A 15,210-nucleotide genomic window follows, 5' to 3' on the forward strand; every position below is an offset into this window, starting at 1 on the left:
TTTGAATTATTTTCCCCCTATAGGGAATGTGTTGTTTCTCTCTCACTGCTTTCAAGATTTATCTTCAGCTTTAGCTTTCAGAAGTTTGACTATTATATGACTTGGTGGGGATTTCTTTGGTTTTATCCTGTTTGAGGCTTGCTCAATTTCTGGAATTTATAGATTTATCTATTTCACCATATTTGGAGAGTTTTCAGCTATTATTTCTTTAAGCACTTTTCCAGCCCCATCCTCTTTCTCCTCTCCATCTGGGACTCCAGTGACCCAGATGTTAGATCTTTTGTTATAGTCCCACAGTTCCTTGAGACTCTGTTCATATTTCTCAGTCTGTTTTTTCTCTGTTATTCAGATTTGGTAATCTTTATTGTTCTTTCTTCAGGTTCACCAGTTCTGTCCTCTATCCTCCTTTCCGTCCTGCTATTGAGCCCATCTATTGAGTTTTTAATTTTGGCTACTATATTTTCAGTTCTACAATTTCCATTTGGTTCTTCTTTATATCTTCTCTTTCTTTGCTGAGACTTCCTATTTCCTTGCTGATACTGTCTGCGTTTTCATTGTTTCAATCTTGTTTGTAATTGCTCATTGAAGCAATTGATGGCTGCTTTTGTTTTTGTCATATAATTCTAACAGCTCTTCCATCTCGATGTTGGCAGCTTTTGATTGTCTTTTTCATTCAAATTGAGATTTTCCTGGTTCTTTGTATGATGGAGTTTTTTTTTTTTTTTTTTTTTTTTTTTTTTTAATTGAGACCTGGACACTTAAGCTGTGATACTCTGGCTCTTATTGAAACCTTCTGTTTTAACTGGCTTCCTGACACTGCTCAGGCTGGAGAAATAGGAGTGGCACTTTGTTCCTGCTTGATGAGTGTAGAAACCCAGGTTCTCCACTCAGCTTCTGTTATCATCTTAGGGGAGTTCCAATTCCCTGCAAAGCCTTCCCTGACACTTTTGGTGGTTGTCTCGTTACCACTGGATGGTGGGGAGAGTCCTGACTCTCCACTAGGACTCCTAGTGGGGAGGAGAGAGAGGTGCATCATTCCAGCTAGGTGGAGATGGGGATCCAGGCTTCCCACATGGTCTCCACCAACATTGCAAGGGATGTGTGTTTGTTACCACCAAGCAGGGATGAAAGACATGGCTCCCTACTCAGCTTCCTCTGACCACTCTGGTGAGGGGGGGGCCTAGTTACAGCCACGCAGTGGTGGAAGTCTAGACTACAGTTCTTTCTGTGGTGTTTGGCTGGAGTAAAGTAGTTATTTTCTAAACGTTCTGTCTTATAAGCCTGTCCCTTTCCTGGTACTTTGGCTGGAGATAGCAGGCTTTTGTTTGGGCTTTTTTTTTTTATTTGTCTGCATCTGTTTGTGTTCCAGATTGTCAGCTTCTTCAGCTCCAATTCTGTGATATATGAGACAAAAAGAAAATCCATGGAATTCATGACCTTGTTGTTCTTCAGGTCCTCAGGTCCCTAGCCAGTCTGCCTTCCTTTCTCCACCTTTCAGTCTTTTTATGTTTGTTTTACATATAATGTCTAGGGTTGTTAGTTGTACTCAGTGGGAGGAATAAGGAAAAGTATACCCACTCCATCTTCTTGAAAGTGGAAGTTCCCCACAAGTTTTTTATAAAGAGGTTTTCATATAAAGATGGGGGAGGAGAAGTAAATGATGGTCATCATCTTCATGAAATGCAGTAGAATAAACAACATCTGTATAAAAGAGCCTTAGGAAGTTGAGAGCTTCTTGGGAGAGCCAGGCTTCAATTACCACTAGATGGTGATGGAACAGGCATCCACAGAGTTGCTTGCTATGGAAGGGGGCATCAGAATTCCAGTGGACACTGTGTAAAAGATTGGGAGGGACAGGAAGACCAAGAGAGGTGAAAATCAAAGCAAAGAAACCCTTGGTCGAGAGTATGGGAGGGGAGAGATGACCTGTGGGGTTTATATTTGAGAGGTGACAGGTGTGACAAGCAGGACTGACTGCTTTAGCAGTCACAGATAAATTTGGTGTCACATCAGAACCTGATCACAGTACACTCTTAGTGGCTGGGAAATTGGGTGCTACAATGGGGATCAGGTAGGTAGGAGCAGGAATGGCACCTGCAATATTTGGGTTCCATTTTTCCAAAGGCACAGCCAGACCTGATACAAATAAACCCTAAAATGAAGAGTTTAATTTCCAAAATGTTCTGGAAGAGTGATGAACCACTCATTAACTCAATCTCTACCCCTTATTTTCTCATTCTAGTAAGGTTCTCAGGCAAACCAGTATGATTTCCTTTGCAGCTAGGCATTTTCTGGTATGCATTTTTGGAAGATTTGAATATTAAGGTTGTCACTTTAAAATAAACTGATGTTGCTATTGCAACAGCCATAATACTAATAAATTTATTGAGTGCTTATTAGATGCCATGTACTGTTCTAAGTGCTCAACATGTTTTAAGTCATTTAATCGTTACAACCACCCTATAAGGTAGATACTAATTATTGTATTAGCTCCATTTTATGCATGAGAAAACTGGAGATGTGTCAAAGGAATTAGAAATATGTTCAAAACCTTCACTGAATTAAAAACTGGCAGAGCCATCTTCTCTGTTACCACATTCATTTCACAAGAATCACAAAGAATGATGTTTTCTAGTGCTTTCCTAAATAATTGCTACAATTTAGTTCTTGTATTTATTTCAGTTGCTGGGATAAAAAGAAACGAGTGCTAATCTCATTCATTTCATCTCTGGCAAATCACTTGATCCATTATCCTTATTTTCCCTGCCTTTAAAATTGGGGCAGTCATACCAGGCCACCACCCCTCTAGCCACAGAGAACAAAAGCAGTAATATTTTACTGCAAAACATTTTCAAAAAAATTGAACTTGTGCTAAATTATTATTCCACCCATAGAGAGCTGGGTGGCGGCTAAAGAATGAGAAAAGCAGGAAATGGGAGAAAAATCACAGAAGAGAGGAGGGTTACCTAGCAAGGTGGAACCCAAGAGAACAAAGGTGTAGGAACATTTTGAGATGCCAGAGGTTTGTTTTGAACTGTGCAACCATGTGGGCTCTAGGCCCCTTTAGGCAGGGCCTGTGGGCTCCCAGATGTTTACATCAATGTTAAGTAATGACTTGAGTTGTCGAAAGAGCTTCCTTGGACTGTTTCCCAAGTCTTCACCCTTGTCTCTCACCTCCTCTTTCATCTACCTTTCCAAAAGTTCCCAACAGATGGTTTTCAGGTTCGCCCATATTGATTTTGCTTCATGCAGAAATATGCCCGAGCATCTCCCTCAGTGCAGCGCTCTCGGCCAATACAACGTGGGGTGGGTGTGTATGTGTATATGCCCTTGGAGCGCAATTCTCTTGCCTCTTAGAGAATCAGTGTCACACACATTGCATTTATCCTCACAGAGGAAGAAAAAAAAATTTCAATGTGGTCTTATTATAAGCCAGTTTAAACACTGAAAATTACCCCTTAGTGATACACTTCCAGGATGGAGCAAATTTGGATCTCTTTGGAGTCAAGACTATAAACAGAAAAGTCCTCACTCCTGGGTTGAAGGCCACCACAGATCAACTTACTGCTTGAAAATCTGCAGATTCTCCCATCAAATTGGCTCAGATTCCAAGCAGACTTGAAGATTTCCATGCTGTCATTTTTAAGGAAAGTTTGAATAATGGAAGACCAAAACTCAAATGCCATTTGTTTGCCTCTGTCTTCTTTTCCAAGAGGAATGCTGGCCCAGGCTTCTCATCAAAATGTAATCTCCAAAGAAGTACTTTTCTCACCTCTGTTTGGAAAGAATGGTATACAACAAAATAGACATTTCAAGATTTATTTATTTATTTTAGAGAGAGAGAGAGAGAGAGCACAAGCGGGAGGGGCAGAGGGAGAGGGAGAGAGAATCTCAAGCAGACTCCATGCTGAGTGGAGCCTGACGCAGGGCTTTATCCCACGACCCCAAGATCATGACCTGAGCCAAAACCAAGAGTTGGATGCTCAACCGACTGAGCCACTCAGGTGGCCCTACAAAATAGACTTTTAAACAACTTAAATTCATAAGCTTTTACATTTTTCTGTCCATCTCTTCCCTTCCCCTACTCACACAATGGAATATACTGTAAAGAAACAGTTCTAAAATAAAGTTTCCATCATGTCGTGTCACTACTCAGATATATTCAATGACTTCTAGTTGCCTACAGGATAAATTTCAAAATCTTCAGACAGGCCTTACATTCTTATCTCCCATTCTTCTATCTACAATCCCTTCACTTCAGAATCCTTCTAAATATGTTTTCCACTTTTCCCTGCAGAATAAGGTACCACCTTCCTCATAGCAACTCCCTGCTCTTCTACATATCTAAACTCCTTCAGAGAAATGGTTCTCAAATGTGGTCTCTAGACCAGCACCACCCACATTACCTGGGAACTTGTTATAAATGCAAATGCTTAGGTCTCACCACAGACCTTAGGGAATCTGAATTTCTGGGGAGTGAGGACCTACAATCTGATTTAACAGTCCATGTGGTTCTGATGTGTATTCAAGTTTGAGAATACTTTTTAGCTCAGATCCACCTCTTTCTGGATGCTTCCCTGATCATCATAGCTTTGATCAAAGCTATTGAGATGTTTCCATGTTTGTCCACTTCATTTGGTAATCACCATGTACAGCCTTGTCTAAGGCTAGCTACCTTTTAAGGAAGCCTAGGATGATTCCTTCCTTCCTCCTTCTCTCCCTTCCTTCCTTTCGAACCTACCACAGGCCCTGGCACAAATGTCAAGTCAGCAGTTGTTGATTGGCTGAGGTTAGATGGTTAAGCAGAGTTCATATGTTTTGGTAGTATCTTTCTAGCTTAGTCTGCAAGAAAGATGTATCCTTCCAAAACTTGTCCTTTTGTTCCCCTGACATAAACAGCATACTAGGACAGAGAGCTCATGGCCCTAACTCTTCTAGTACTTCTTGAAGCTTAATAATCTGGAGACACTAAAAATCAGCGATATAGACCATTGATGTGTCAAGTACCAATGACTAAAGCAGGTCCCAGAAAAATCTTGATTGCGTAAACTTTGTTGGTTCAGTTCAGGCTACTTAAGACAAAGAGGCCCTAAATGGTAAGTCAGAAAGATCAATCTGATCAACGAGTAGGACCTCGTGGCTCTCCACCCACCCCACATCCTACTCCCCGGGGGAAGTGACCCTTCTCACCATGGAGGGCAGCATGGTCAAATGTCATGAGAGGTAGCTCAGTCTCTCTCAGGGTCCACTGGGAAAGTGAGAACCCCATCCTTTCAATACCATCTTCCTTTATAATTTCCTCCCTTTCTTGCCCACCATGAACCCCATATTTTGACATTTTCATCAACAAAACAAACTGCTCTTAAATGTCATGATGCCGAAAGAGAAGTTAAGCAACCAAGTTGCTAGGAGTGTTGTGAGAACAGAGGGAGACACTCCTTTGTAAGATACTTCTGGGCAAAAAAAGCGGTTTAATGATTTTTATTCTATGACTTTACTCTGGCCTGGGGTATTTCAACAGGACTTGTAGTTAGTGGTCATAAACAATTCTGAGATTCCAACTCCCCCTAGAGGAGTGAGCTCCAAAGCTTTTTGTGATCCAGACACCTGTATCAGTAAAAATATTTGGGGCATGAACCACTGATATAGATATATTTGTTTCTAAATTATATTTGTGTACTACTAGCTCAAGAAACCATACGCAGTCACAAAAAGGTTAATTGTGGTGGCAGACACTATCAGTGCCCAACCCAGAACCCCTGGCCCATCCTAGCAGTCATCTGCAGAAGGTTCCTGTACAAGTAACACTTCCTATGTCTGTCCTCATGAAAGCATTCTCGGACTATTAAAGTGTAGTCAGTATATATGGGAGAGACCAGAGTGCAAGGGACCTAACATACCCCAGAAATGACTCTTAACCAATGAGGGACAAGAGTCAGTGGATAAACACTCGAACTTCCTTGCACCTCAGAGGGACAGTGTTGTTCCACACAGCCCCTCAGAGGGTCCTGGGTACCCACAGTAGTAATCGATTCATCAGCATATCTTTTATTGGCTTTCCTGCCTTTGTACGTCACTTCCCTACTCCCTCACTGTGCTTCCTGGAATTACCTCCCAAATAAGATACTTGCATCTAAATCCTTGTCCTTGGGGTCTGTTTTGGGGGGGACTCCAAACTAAAATAATTATTAATAACATATTTCTTGATAACTTCTATTTTTAAGTAATGTGATTTGAATTTGTTGTTTTATATAATATGGCTGATGCTGAGCTACTACGAGGGTGGAAGAATTGTTACTGCTGCCATTTCTCTTAGCCTTTTGTGAACTTGAGTTAGTGGCCGTGTCTTGATCTGTGGTTTCTTTGCAGGGATTCTTTAAGCTACTTGCCAAATTTGGGAGAGTTATTAGTTAAAACTGGGTAACATAATTTACAGTGCCACCTAACCAGGAACATATCAATGGTAATACTTTGCAATATGCCGAAAGAAATGATCACATGAGGGTTCCATTGTCAACTCTTCCCAGTGTGGAACATTCACTCCTTTCCCCAGGATACCCTGAAAAACATCGGACCCTCTCATACAGACTGACGGAGGGCACTGGTGGTGATCTTTATTTTAATAAGAGTAAAACTGAATCTGTCTATCTACTGATTCTGACATTTGCTCCCTACGCCCCAGGGTATTATCTCACTCACCCTGGGGTTTGACCAGCCCATTTTGGAGACCCCTGCTCTAGAGAATCCAAAGCCATGTTGAAACAGCCAAAGCCAAGTGGAGGATTGAAGGCAATGAAGAATAAACTATCTCACAGAGAATCACTTACTCCTGGCAGCAGAGAGGTTTGGTAGGGTGGGCAACATTTCTCTGAATTGGTGTCCATGAACCCTTGAGTTCTTGACTTTTGCATCTGAAGGAAGAAAGAGGAGTTGTTTTTTTTTTTTTTTTAAATATTCCCCTGTGTTATTTATTTATTTGGCAGAGAGAGAGAGCACAAGCAGAAGGAGGGGCAGGCAGAGGGAGAAGCAGACTCCCTGCTGAGCAAGGAGCCTGATGCGCGACTTGATCCCAGGACCCTGAGATCATGACCTGAGCCGAAGGCAGACACTTAACCGACTGAGCCACCCAGGCGTCCCGAAAGAGGAGTTTGGTGCATGTAGTGCACAGGTAGAGGAGGGTGGAGAATTGGAAATGAGGACAAGAGAGTAGAAGGCAAGATTGTTGTCCTTGCCTGGTTTGATACCATGGTTTTGAGCCTCGATGGAGAAAGATATTATTGAGATCTAACATGGAAGAAACTATTTTATGAGGCATTCTGATGAGACTGAACACAATTTTTTGCTTTGGGGCTCAGGTGACAAAGAATATTACACAGTGGAGAAGAGAGACATTCTCTAGACTGCTGCCCGCAAATGAACATGTCTCTGCTACTGCATCATGGACCATTTAGAGAGCATGGCAAGAGAGTGCAGTCAGTGGGGAAATTGAAGTTCTTACCCTCAGCAGCAGCACTGGGAAGATACCCTCACTCCACTTTTGAGTAGATGACGCTGACAAGGGGAAGCCCTTGCAGGAGAGGAGAAAAATTTGATCATAGTGGATGCGTGGAGGCTGCAGCTGCCATACTGCTTCCTGAGCTCCCTGTGAAACCCCTCCAGGGACATCCAGGAATACTTGGTTGGGAGGGGGCTTTTCCAGAAAGCTGTCTGTTCGGGCTGCTATAACAAAAATACCACAAACTGGGTGGCTCATCAACATTTATTTCTCACAGTTCTGGAGGCTGGAAGTCCAAGATCAGAATGCCAGCATGATTGGGTTCTGAAGGCCCACTTCCAGCTTGCAGACTGCTGATGTCTTGTGGTATTCTCACATGCTAGAAGGGGTAAGGAACTCTGTGAGGTCTCTTTTATAAGGGCACTAATCCCAATCATGAGGGCTCTACCCTTCTGACCTAATCACCTCCCATAGGCCACCACCTCCTAATACCATCATCTTGGGGGGTAGGATTTCAGTATGTGACTTTGGGGGTGGAGGGGCACAAATTTCAGACCATAGCACTGGCGGCTCTGAATAAGCAGGTAGAGTTAAGATCCAGGGAGTTTGGATTAATTTGACTCATGCATATCCCCCAGGAGACATTTGGGTTGCAATAATAATTTGGGATTTTTTAATTATCAAATAAGCAAATGATTATCTAACATCAAATAATTATTTCTCCAGTTTGCCTTGGCACTGCAGAGCCAGCCACACCGCGCGTAACACATCAATGGCTTTTTACGTGTTCACTTCGCAGGAGGGCAGTTTTTGGTGCAGGGGAATATTCTGAAGCATTCAGATAAGTTGATGATCTTATATTGAAACAGATGAGGAGGAGAACTAGTAATATTAGTGCTTTTAGGCAGGTTTGCAAGGGCAGATTTTCTTCCTGTTGCCCCAAGTTGCAGGATTATAGATGTTAGAACCTGCCCTATAAATGAGTGCATCGCTCCTCTTGGTGAAATCATTTGTACATCATATTTCATGGCTCTGACCCTTAGATTCTTCCAAGTTGAGTCATAATTATACTGTTGGATGGATTCTTGCACCTGTAATTTATAAGCCTGATCATTTGTACTCAAACCCTTGCCATCTCACCTGCTCATAGAGTCATGATTTAATAGCTCAGCTGTGAGTTGAGGTCTCAAATTACCAGAGCATCATAACTTTTACCACAAATACTCTAAGATGTGCAGGAGGAAGCTAAGACCCTTGAAACCAGTTGCACCTCAGGCAGGAGTGTCAGCTGACTGCAAGACAGACACTCTTGGAAGATTGGTTCACTTTTTCCGGATGCTGGGAGGCCATTTCATGTGTTGGAGGAAATTTGGGGTAGGTGAGATGGCATCCCAACATCTTGAAAGTGTTAAGAGATTTTCCAAAGATACCTTAATCTATTTCCAGTGAGTCGTTTCCCATGGCTCAATATAACAAATAATCACAGCCCAATTGCAGTTGCCAAAATACATAAACTTTCTGTATTGGGTAGTGAATTTCATCCAGAATGCTATCTGCAGTTTGGTTTCATTTGGAGATAGTTTTCCTGGAGGATTTTTGGGGGAAGGAAGTCTCTTGTCTTAAGTTTCTTTAAAAACAAATTTCCCTTTGGAAAAAGACTCCTAAATATTTTAAATTTATATGTATATATTTGAGTCTTTCAGTAGATTTCTAAAAATTGAGCCTGAAAAAAGGCAGGGATGTAGATATTGTTGTATAGAGAGATTTAATGAAAGACTGAAACACATTTAATCAGAAAGTGGTCAGCCTTTATCTGGAATCCTGCATGTACTCTTGGGAACAAAGGTTTAGCTTATATGAAAGTGATCGTGATCATGGGCAAAAGAAACTTGCAGAAATGTGAAATATTAGAAATTGTCACAGATAAATTTGAGAAATCAGACACTTAAAGAAAGACGTAAGAATTGGTTTTACAGACTTATCCAAATGCCAATTATAATTTAATAGTCTCCCTCTAAGAGTAAACACTCCATTGGTAATTATTATCTTGAAATGAATTCATGAACACTAAGCCCCCTCCATGCAGGATGCTTAAGAGACAATTAATAACAGACATTTAATACTAGTCAAATTTAGTAAACATTTGTTTCTTTTGAAACTTTCTGTTCATTTTGCAGATAGGCAAAAGGTACTTGGCTATTGTAGTATATCTTCTAGAAAATGTTGTGTTTGGAGTTTGAAAGTGGCACCCTGGGAAACTGTGTGCTGTTACCATGGTCTTGGAATGTCATAATCCTGAATCCTGCAACCATCCTGCAGCCAAATGCCAAAGCAATTTTGGGCAAGCAACCTAATGCTTCAGATCCTCTGGTTTCTAATCCCATCATAAAGCAAATAAAATAATAACCTCTCTCAGCTTCTTAACACTCTTTCCACCCTTGGCTTCAAGGCTGTTCTCCACAATCTTTCTGATCTCTCCTTTTACTTTGCTCCCTCTCAGTGGCATAGCTAGTATATTAGACACCTGGAGCAGATCATTTTTTTAAATGCCCTTTATTTCCATGCCAAAATTATTCCCAGTAGCAATCATATAATAACCAGAACGATACTTTCTTCAGTTGTTCTTTAGTTTTACAACAAATAATTAAAAATTAGAAAGAAATTTTGTTCTGGACAAGATGGCTTAGACCCATTTCTCTCTGCTCCCCCCTGCTAAGTACAACTATCAACCCTGGAAAGAACTCAAGGGGCAACCGAAGGAACACTCTAGAAGGTGGGAAGAGAAAGGCAAGCTTGTTTGGGATCCTAGGACTATAGGAACAACACAGCAGCAGGATGCCTTACATCTCCCTCTCCCCTCCCCACCCAACAGAAGAAGGCAACCCAGGCCTGGCATTTTCAGACCCTCAACCTAGCAACACAGAGCAGCCCAGGTGGGCTCATTTCTTCACCAGATCAAACAGGAGGCCTTCTGACAACACCAGGTGATCCTGACAGTGCTGGCAGGGGGGGATTGATTAAGAGCCCCACTAAAAGCAAGCAGCTAAAGGAAGTGCTCTCCTCCTTTGCCAGACCTGAGACTCCTCCCTTGCCAAGAGACACCAGGTGCTAGGTTGGCACCGGTAAGAGAGATTCTGCTCTGCACAGCGAGCTGCCTGGCTCCGGAAGCATTCTTCATCCCTATGGGCCAGAGGTTCCCTTCTTCCACCGAGAGACATCAGGTGGCCCTGACCGGGGCAGCCCCTTTGGTCCCCTCAAGCAGCACCAAAAGGGACCAGTGGGAGTTCCTGCAGCACCAGATAAGCCAAGCACTCCCAAAAATACTGCAAAGCCTCTGAAAATTAAGCTGTCATTCAAGCCACACCACAAAAAAACAGGTCAGGACCTGCATGCTAAACCTAAACAGATAACTACTTGCTGAAATAAAAGATTTACATAGGACCTAAAGTCTCACAACGTAATAGTAAAAATGTCCAGGATACAACCGAAAATCACCCATGGGAAAAAAAAAGAAAGGAAAAAAGAAAAGGAAAAGAAAATCGCCCATCATATTAAGAACCAGGAAAATCACAACTTCAATGAAAAAAGGCAATCAACTGATGCCAACACAGAGATGACTCAGGTGTTGGAATGATTTGACAAGGAGTTTAAAGTAGCCATCACAAAAAGCATCAACAAGCAATAACAAATGAAATAGATGAAAAAATAGAAAATCTCAGAAAAATGTAAGTTACGAAAAAGATTGAAATGGAAATCTTCTAACTGAAAAATACAATACCCCAAATTAAAAAACTTGCTAAATGAACTCAATACTAGAGTAAATATGTCAGCAGATAGAATCAATGAATTTGAGGACAAATTAATAAAATTCACCCAATCTGAAAAAGACAGAAAATAGATTGGAAAAAAATAATAGACTCTCAGGAACCTGTGGAACAACAAGGAAAGCATTCATAATTTTGGAGTCCCAGGAGAAGAGGAGAAAGAGAGTGGGGCTGAAAGAATATTAGAAAAAATAACAACTGGGGCACCTGGGTGGCTCAGTTGGTTAATCCTCTGCCTTTGGCGCAGGTCATAATCCCATAGTCCTGGGATTGAGCTCATGTTGGGTCCCTGCTTGGCGGTGAGCCTGCTTCTCCCTCTCCCCTGCTTCTCCCTTTCCCCTGCTTGTGCTCTCTTTCTGTCTAATAAATGAAATCTTTTTTTTAAAAAGGAAAAAATAATGACTTAAAGAACTCCAAATTTCTCAAAAGAAAACACAGATACAAGAATCTGAGCAAATCCCAACATGCTAGATTTTTAAAAAATTTTTATAATGTAAAAACATTATAGGTAAACCTCTGAAAACTAAAGGCAAAGATAAAACCTTGAAAGCAGCAGAAATGACACCTTACCTATGAGGGAACACCAATTTGAACAGCAGTGGGTTTCTCATCTGAAACCATGGAAGGCAGAAGGAAGTGGTATAGAATTTTCAAGTTCTGAAAGGAAAGAATATCCTTGAGGTGTGAAGGGGAATCAAGACATTTGCAGATAAAGAAAATTAAAAGAATTTGTTGCTACCAGACCTACTCTTAAATAATGGCTACAGGAAGTTCTTCAAGCAGAAAGGAAGTTATAAAAGAAGGGATCTTGAAGCATCAAGAAGGAAGAAAGTTAATTTTGTATCCTGCAACTTAGCTTAATTTGTTTATTAGTTCTAGAGGTTTTTTGGTGGAGTCTTTAGGGTTTTCTATATATAAGATAATGTCATCGACAGAGGCAACTATATTTCTTCCTTTCCAATTTAGGTGACTTTTATTGCTTTTTCTTGCCTAACTGCTCCCACTAGAACTTCCAGTATTATGATGGCTAGAAGTGGTGAACGTGAACATCCTTGTCTTGTTCCTGATATTACAGGAAAAGCTTTTACATTTTCTCCCTTGAGTATGATGTTAACTATGAGCTTGTCATATATGGCCTTTGTCATGTTGAGATACATTCTTTCTATATCTAATTTGTTAAGAGTTTTTATCATGAAAGGGTGTTGAATTGTTCTACATTTGTTGAGATGATACGGCTTTTATCTTTCATTCTGTTAATGTGATGTATCATGCTTATTGATTTGTATATGTTCAACCACCTTGCATCCCAGGGTTAAATTCCACTTGATCATGAGTATGATGCTTTTAATGTGCTGTTGAGTTCATTTGCTAGTATTTTGTTGAGGACTCTTGCAGCTGTCTTCATCAAAGATATAGGCCTGTGATTTTCTTATAGTGTGCTTGTCTGGCTTTGGTATCAGGGTAATGCTGGCATAATAAAGTGAGTTTGGAAATGTTCCCTCCTCTTCGATTTTTTGGAAGAGTTTGAGAAGGATTGGCATTCGTTCTTCTTTAAATGTTTGGTAGAATTCACCAGTGAAGCCATCTGGTCCTAGGCTTTTCTTTGTTAGGAGTTTTTTTTATTACTGATTCAACCTCCTTACTCAATATTAGTCTGTTCAGATTTTCTGTTTCTTCATGATTCAGTCTTGGTAGATTGTACCTTTCTAGAAATTTATCCATTTCTTCTAGGATGTCCACTTTGTTGGCACATAATTTTTCATAGTAGTCTCTTGTGATCCTTTTTATTTTTGTGGTATCAGTTGTGATGTCTCCTCCTTCATTTATAATTTATTTATTTGAATCTTTTCTTAGTCTAGCTAAAGTTTTGTCAATTTTATCTTTTCAAAAAAACCCTCAATGTCATTGATCTTTTTTATTGTTTATCTGGTCTTTTTTTTTTTTTTCATTTATTTCTGCCCTAATCTTTGTAATTTACTTCCTTGAACAATAGAGAGGGCAGCCATATGGGCGAATACAGTAGACTATCCTTCTTCTCCCAAATTTTACAAATTGTATTTTATGATTGAAACAGAAGTTATAACACCATCTGATACTCAAGACAATAATGGCTGAAAGCAATGAGAGTAAAGGGACCTAAATAGAAGTAAGATTTCCACACTTTACTTGAAGTGGCAAAACGTTGATGTAGACTGTGCTACATCACATATTTACATTGTAATATCCAGAGTAACCACTAAGAAAGCTATACAAAGAGACATTCAAAAACCCTATGAATAATGCAAGATGGATTCCTTAAAAAGTTCATGTAATCCACAGGAACACAAAAAGAGAAGAAATGATTAAAAAACAAATAAAATGGCAGACTTAAGCTCTAATATATCAGTAATTATAGTAAATGTAAATGGTCTGAATACACCAATAAAAAGGCAGACTCATTGAATGAGTTAAAAAACAGGACCAAATATATACAGTTTATCAAAAAATTCACTTCAAGTTTTATGTTATAGGTAGGATGAAAGTAAAAGGATGGAAACAGATCTACTATACAAGCATTAATTAAAACAATCAGGAGAGGCTATATTAATATCAGATAAAGTATACTACAGATGAAAGAAAATGAGCAGAGACAGAGTGGGACATTACATAATAATGAAAGGGGTCAAAGCATTTATTAGCTATACTGACCCTGTGTATGCACCAAACAGCAGAGTCTTAAAATGAATGAAGCAAAAACTAATAGGGCTGAAAGTTGAAATAGACCAGTTCACAGTTATAGTCAGGGACTTCAACATATGCCTCTCAGCAATTGAAGAATTAATTATTAGGCAGAAAATCAAAGGGGATATAGAAAATCTGAACAACATAATCAACCAACAGTATCTAATTGGCATATATAAAACACTCTACCCAACAATAGCATCCACGTAACAGTTACCAAAATAGACAATATCTAGAGCCATAAAACAAAATACAACAAATTTGAAGGCATTGCAGTCATACTTAGCATGTTTTCTGACCATATGGAATCAAACTAATAATCAATAACAGAAAAAAAAAAGGAAATCTCTAAACACCTGAAAATTAAGCACTCCTAAATAATTCAAGTGTCAAAGAGGATGTCTCCAAGGAAATAAAAAATACACAGAAAAAAATGAAAATAAAAACACAACAAGAAGAAAACATATGGGATGCAACTAAAGCAGTGCTGAGAGGGAAATTTATAGCTGAAAAAAGGTAAGATCAAAAATCAGTAACCAAAGTTTCTATCTCAAGAAACTAGGAAGGGAAGAGTAGAATAAACTATAGCAAGAAAAAGGAAAGAAATAATAAAAAGCAGAAATAAATGAAATTGAAAATAGGAAAAAAGTAGTAAAAATTAATGAAATAAAATTTTGGTTCATAAAAAAATAAAATAATATTGATAAAGTTATAATACAGCTGATAAGAATGAAAATAGAAAAGAAATAAGTCACCAATATCAGTAATTAAACAGGGGATGTCACTACAGATCTTATTAATCATTAAAAAGTTAATGAAGGAATACTACAAACAGTTTACACCAATAAATTTAACAACTTAGAAGACATGGACCAATTCTTCTAAAACCATAAGTTACCAAAACTTAACCAAAATGAAATAGATGATCTGAATAGTCCTATGACCACTAAAGAAATTGAATTTGTAATTTTATTTATTAATTTTTTATTTATTTTTATTTATTTATTTGACAGAGAAAGACACAGCAAGAGAGGAACACAAGCAGGGGGAGTGGGAGAGGGAGAAGCAGGCTTCCGGCAGAGCAGGGAGCCCGACGCGGGGCTCGATCCCAGGACCCTGGGACCATGACCTGAGCCAAAGGCAGACGCTTAACGACTGAGCCACCCAGGT

The 15,210-nt window shown here is 39.7% G+C and overlaps 1 long non-coding RNA gene across 1 annotated transcript; it reads right to left on the reverse strand.

Moving 5' to 3' along the window:
- Positions 1 to 710: 710 nt before the first annotated feature.
- On the reverse strand, positions 711 to 11,979 carry LOC144380416 (uncharacterized). The gene is made up of 4 exons (XR_013444546.1): positions 11,890 to 11,979; positions 6,828 to 6,911; positions 3,566 to 3,774; positions 711 to 1,832 (listed from the first exon to the last, which is right to left on the reverse strand). It is a non-coding gene; the product is annotated as an uncharacterized LOC144380416 (long non-coding RNA).
- Positions 11,980 to 15,210: the final 3,231 nt, after the last annotated feature.

This window comes from Halichoerus grypus, chromosome X (assembly GCF_964656455.1).
Source record: "Halichoerus grypus chromosome X, mHalGry1.hap1.1, whole genome shotgun sequence".
Lineage (NCBI taxonomy): Eukaryota > Metazoa > Chordata > Mammalia > Carnivora > Phocidae > Halichoerus > Halichoerus grypus.